Source organism: Cibotium barometz, chromosome 25 (genome assembly GCF_041138505.1).
Source record: "Cibotium barometz isolate CiBa-2024 chromosome 25, ASM4113850v1, whole genome shotgun sequence".
Taxonomy (NCBI): domain Eukaryota; kingdom Viridiplantae; phylum Streptophyta; class Polypodiopsida; order Cyatheales; family Cibotiaceae; genus Cibotium; species Cibotium barometz.
Window position 1 is genome coordinate 24,170,031 of NC_141070.1, and position 6,307 is coordinate 24,176,337.

Consider the following 6,307-nt stretch of genomic DNA (forward strand, 5'->3'; position numbering starts at 1 on the left):
GCTAAAGTGCCATTGCAGTAGTCTTACAGAAGATACTACTGTGTTAAGGTTGCATACAAAAATTATATGTTTACAGGATTCTAGTTGTTGTAGGAAAACATGTCTGACAAACTCAATCAGATTGTCAGTGAGAAGCTAGATAAGAACATCTTCCATGATTTGGAAGTCCAAAATGACCGATTTCTTGATGGATAAAGGATTTTGAGACTATGTCAAGAAGGAGACAATGAGGAGCCTCCATAGTTATCTGAAGAGAATGCCACTCCACTAGATAGAAAGGCATTCAAGGACTGGAATAAAGGTGCAAGGAAATTCATGTATTGGCTTTCAATTAGTGTCATAGATATAACATGATATGACACATACAGGATGCCAACACTCCATCAGTTGCATGGCAGAACTTGGCGTAGATGTTCCAGATCAACACAACTTTATAAGGAAACTACATCTACAACAAGAGCTGAATACTGTGGAAAAGAAAAGCATGTCTATCAAAATGAGTAGGCTTTAAAGATCAAGGGCATTGTTGAATTTCTTAGGTCTATCAATGTATCAATGGAAGGTCATGATTGTGAGTGTCTGCCTGAATGGGCTTGGTAAAGATTACAAGCCATTCAAGACCTCCATTGCAGTCAGGGACAATGTTTCCAACTTCTGGGACTTAGTCACTATAGTGACCATAGAAAAAAGTCTCTAGGGTGAGGACTCTTCTTCACAAAAAGTAAAAACACATCAAAACATGCCTTCTACTCTGATTTAGGTAGAGACAGAGGTACAGGTCATGGTCAAGGCCAAGGTGGTGGCTAACATGGAAACTAAAATTATGAACAACAATAGTCTAATGATTTGCAACAGTAGCAGTAGTAATCATACACAAGTGAAAGAGGCCACTCTAGAGGCAGGGGAGCCATAGGGACCGTGGTTGGCAAAGAAATCAGAGTGCAAATAGCATAGTGCTATTGTTGTGGCAAACAAGGGTAAATCGCAAAGGACTACTTTAAAAAGTAAAATGACATTAAAATTGGAAAGTTAAGGTAAGGCAACTATGCATCATCTAGTAAATAGGGTACATCGCAAAGGACTACTTTAAAAAGTAGAATGACATTAAAATTGGAAAGTTGCAGCAAGGCAACTATGCATCATCTAGTAAATAGGGTGTTGATGATAGAAGTAAACACATGATCAGTTCAACAACAGAAGATGTGTCAAGATCTAAAGATATATGGTATGTGGATTCTGGTGCCTCTAACCACATGACCAGTCATGGTAAATGGTTGAGACATGCAAAAAATGGAAAAACCAGGTTATGTAGAAATAAGTGATGATATTACACATCCCATTGTGCATGTTGGTAAAGTGCCATTGTCTATGCATGATTGAAAAAATGAAGTACATAAAGTTCGCATATAATTATGGACTTTTCTATGAGGCTGGTAAAGAGATACAGCTATATGGGTACACAAATGCTGATTGGATTGGTGGTGTCTCGTAGATAGTAGGTCTACCAGTGGCTTTATGTTTTCATTTGGGAGTGTTGTTGTGATTTGGAGCAGTAAAAAATAGCCAATAATTTCTTTGTGTCGAGTATAGAGGCAGAATAGAAGGGTGCTGCTATAACACCTTCTAAGGTAGCTTGGTTTCAGAAGTTGGTGATATGGGTGAGCCCATGGATAGGGTAGTTTTCATTTATCATGACAACATAAGTAGTATACAGTTGGCCAATAACCCAATATAGCATGCTAGGAACGAAGAACATTGAGGTGCATTATCACTTTATGTGAGGGAGAAGGTTCTAGTAGTAGCAGGTGATGTAGATCAGGTATATTTTAGCATAGGGGATCATGTAGCTAACATTTTCACGAACGCATTTGGCATAGAGAAGCTCCATAGGTTAAGGAGCTTACTTAGAGTGCAGTGTGTGGAGTTGAGCTCAAGGGGGAGTTTTGAGATATCGAGCTTAACTCGTGCTGTAGACATTGATGACCCACCTAGGTGTGATAGCTTCCACACTTATGTCACTAGTATGGCTGGTGATATTAGTTGATATGCCACCGCTGGATGACAGGCTATTTGATAGCCACTTTGGAGTCCTAGAGTTATGGAATAGTTATAGTCTCAGCTCATGTAGCCGAGTTCACACTATGGACCAAGCATTGTATGTTCTTGTAGAGTACTTTCTCGTATAGTATGTACTCTTCTCTTTTTAGTTATATGGTTGTAGAGAAGAGAATAAGATAGAAAAAATATCAGCCATCCATCTCTCTCTCTTGTGTCTTGCTCTCTCTTGTGTGTGTGTGTTTTCTTGCAAGGAACTCAAGCTCTCCCTCTCCCCCACATTCTCTTTAGTCACGAACTCAAGCATGATATCCAACATATAACAAGATGCATGGTGGAGGGGAGATGGGGATCTCTCTATTCACAAAGCTATCTATGGGAGACCTCTAAGAGTGTGATCATCTCAGGGATGGTCTATGGATATGCTTCACAAGACATGATAAAACCTATGTGGTGCCATGTAACCGAAAGGTCATCTCTCTCTCTCTCTCTCTCACTCACACACACGCACACACACTCTCACACACACATTATCTCTCATTCTCTCTCCTCTCTTCTTTTCCCCTCTACCAATTTCTCTCTCTCTCTCTCTCTCTCTCTCTCTATCTATCTATCTCTATCTCTCAATCATTTATTCTCTATCCTCTCTCTCTATTATCTCTCTCTCTCTCTCTCTCTCTCTCTCTCTCTCTCTCTCTCTCTCTCTCTCGGTCATTCTCTCTCTCTCAATGTGCTTGTGTGTGTGAGAGAGATTAAAGAGAGTGGGTTATGAGATAATTTATTTTCATTTTCCTATCTTGCCCAAGATAATTTATTTTCATTTTCCTCTCTCGCTCTCAAAAAATTAATTTTTATGCATAAATAGATGCATAAAGAAAATCTTTTTATTTTAGAAGTGTTATTACTATCAAATTTGATTTTATGCATAAATAGATGCATAAAAGGAATTTTTTTATAAAAGTGTTATTCCCATTGAAGTTGATTTTTATGCATAAATAGATGCATAAAGAATTTTTATATCAAGATTAGAATTCTCTTAAATTCTGAGTATTTGATAAATGAATAATTAAATACTCTGAGAGACATTTCTATCGTTTTATATTCACACGAACTATAAAAATAAAATTCAAGAAATCTATTGAGATTGAAATATTCAGATAAATGATTAATTTATTCCTCATTGGAATTCATAAAACTAATTTAGAAATCAGTTAAGTGAATATTCAAAGAAAGAAATTCCATAAAATAGTAACTGGATTATCAAACCTTGTCGAGAAAGATAGTTCAGGAAAAATCTTATCCAACTCGAACCTTGAATTAGACTATGACCAAGACTAAACTCTTTCGTTAGTTTTAAGGAAAGAAGGTGTGGCCAGTTTAGAAACATACACTCAAAATTCTTGCCAAATCTGAAACTAAGTTTGAGACCCTTCGAATTGATCTGTGGATCAAGGTCATAGAATTCGAGGAATTTTGGTAAGAAATTTAGAATTCCAATCAAGAAGTTTTGGGGATATTGATTCAAGAAATACTCTTGTATTAAAAAAAATCAAACTGAAAACTTTCATAGAAACCCTATTTTCTTAAAGGATTGTCTTACGCCAGAATGCTGGAGGGAGCATAGATGTGAATGAATGGATGAGATGTAGTGTGATGTGAATCGGGATGTGAATGAATGAGATGTGATGACATGTGAATCAGATAGATGTGAATGAATGGATGGATGGGATGTGATGTGAATAGATGTGATGAGATGTCATGTGAATCAGATAGATGTGAATGAATGGATGGATGGGATGTGATGTGAATAGATGTGCTGAAAAGAGATGTGGATGTGAATGTGATGTGGATGTGGATGAGATGTGATGTGATGTAAGGGAATGTGGATGTGAATGTGATGTGATGTGAATATATGTGGATGTGAAGTGATAGATGTGCATGTATGGATAGATGTGGATACTCATGCATGTGAATGATTGGATGGATGTGGATGAATGAGATGGGATGTGTATGAATGACATATGATGTGGATGTGATGTAAAGTGGATGGAATGAATGAGATATGATGTGGATAGATATGGATGTGATGTAATGTGGATAGAATGTATGTGATGGAATGGGGATACAATGAATGTGATGAATGTGAATGGATGTGATGTGATGTGATGTGATGTGATGTGATGTGAGTTGGGATAAGTGTGAATGGGTGAGATGTGATGTGAATGGATGTGAATCGGGATAGATGTGAATGAATGAGATGTGATGTGAAATGGATGTAATGTGATATGATGTAAATTAGGATAGATGTGAATGGATGATATGTGATGTGATATGATGTAAATTGGGATAGATGTGAATAGATGATATGTGATGTGAATGGATGTGATGTGATGTGAATCGAGATAGATGTGATGTGAAATGGATGTAATGTGATATGATGTAAATTGGGATAGATGTGAATGGATGATATGGGATGTGATGCGATGTGGATATGGGTAGATACAAGTGGATGAGATGTGATGAGTATAAATGTGGAAAGATACAAGTGGATGAGATGTGATGAGTATAAATGTAGAAAGATACAAGTGGAAAGATGTGATGAGATGGAAAATGATGTGATTGGATGAGAATGGATGAAGGACGATGGGAATACATATGATTGGACTTGGATTAAGTAATGTGGATTGATGTGGAAAGACAAGAGTTCTTTATAAAAACTGTATTTATGACCTGTTTTTAAATGATTGTTTTATGTCAAGAATGCTGGGGAAGCATTTTGACCATCTTGTGAATGAGGTCGTGGAGACCTAAGTGATAAAGTTGCAACAGCTGACGGAGAGTCAACGGAGGATGTCTCACGTAGCACGGTCGGCCAAGGTCTTGACCAGCCTCGGTTCAATTTAAATGGTGAGCTTCCGGTATGGTGGATGAGGGACCAAGGAAGCGGCCTATGAGTGAAGCGCTAGAAGGATCCTAGAGGGTGTTGACCATACGGTGCTCGGGCTCTGGGTCACCGAAGATACCCACACGTACGTCGTGGAAGATATTGGAACAAGGAGTAAGAGTTGTTTTCTGAATTCGGGCATGGATCTGGTTGATTGACCTTGTTGGTCCTCAAAACGGATGAGTCCATGGCTCTTTTATATGGATCTGTTGGTTGATCTTACTGATCTCCAACGGAGATTCCATTTTGATTTTTATAAGTGAATATATTGCCAGGTACTATGAGCTAGGAACTATCAAAAAGGCCCCTGAGTGGACAGGTGGTGAGCGTTTTAGTTGCCAATGATGCCATAAGTACACCGATGAAGGAAAAATTGGAAATTAGGATTCAACCAGATATTTTGAGGATTATGATCAATGATACCATAGTTTCATTAAATGATTGTTTTAAAGACAGCTGAATCTGTGAAAAAGGCAATTTCATATCGGGTGTGTAAGTGGTGTGACTAGTTTTAAGTTTGCATGAATATCCGGTTAGGGGACCTGGGAACTCTTTTCCCTAGTACCCGAGACAAAACCTAACCAAATTCTTAAATGGATCCTGGTTGGGCATCACTACAGTGGTTGGGCAGTTGGCTAACCCACGGGACTGGATGGGGTGATGGATCCTTAAAATGAGACTCAATTCTGTTATGGTACGATAGATGAAGTAAATCCTGGATAAAAATTGTCCTGTGGAAAAGAATCAACGGCTGTGAAAAAGTGTTGGTCTCTATGATCCAAGTGCAAGTCTTTTCCTTTGATCTGACTATGGGACTTACGGGTTTGGTCAGATCAGTTCTTTTAGTTAAGGCTCTTGACACGTTAGAGTAAAAATATCCGGAGGAATCGCCCGTGCTTTCCGGGCGAGGGAAGTTTTCCTGGGTTTGGTTTTGGAAGAACCGAGGGATTAGTCTCTTGTCCGGATATACATGGGCAAGACCCCGAGTAAAGGACCCTGCCTCGCGCAAGAAGTGCTACTTCTGCTACTAGCACCCAAGAATTTGTTGCGCGAAGGGGACAGGGATCTTTCAGTTAATCCAAATGATATATTTTCAATTACTCTCTAACCAGATATTTTTATTAATTTTATTTTCCCCTTTTTTGAGTAGATTAGACTAGAGTAAGTACCCCTCAACTTTTTTCAATATTACCAAGTAATAGAAGAGTTGGTTACTGCTTGGTCTAAACTCTCTACATGGATGTGCATCAATGTATAACTCTTTTATTAGATATGCTTGAGATTTTTATTCTCTTTTCCCAAACCATA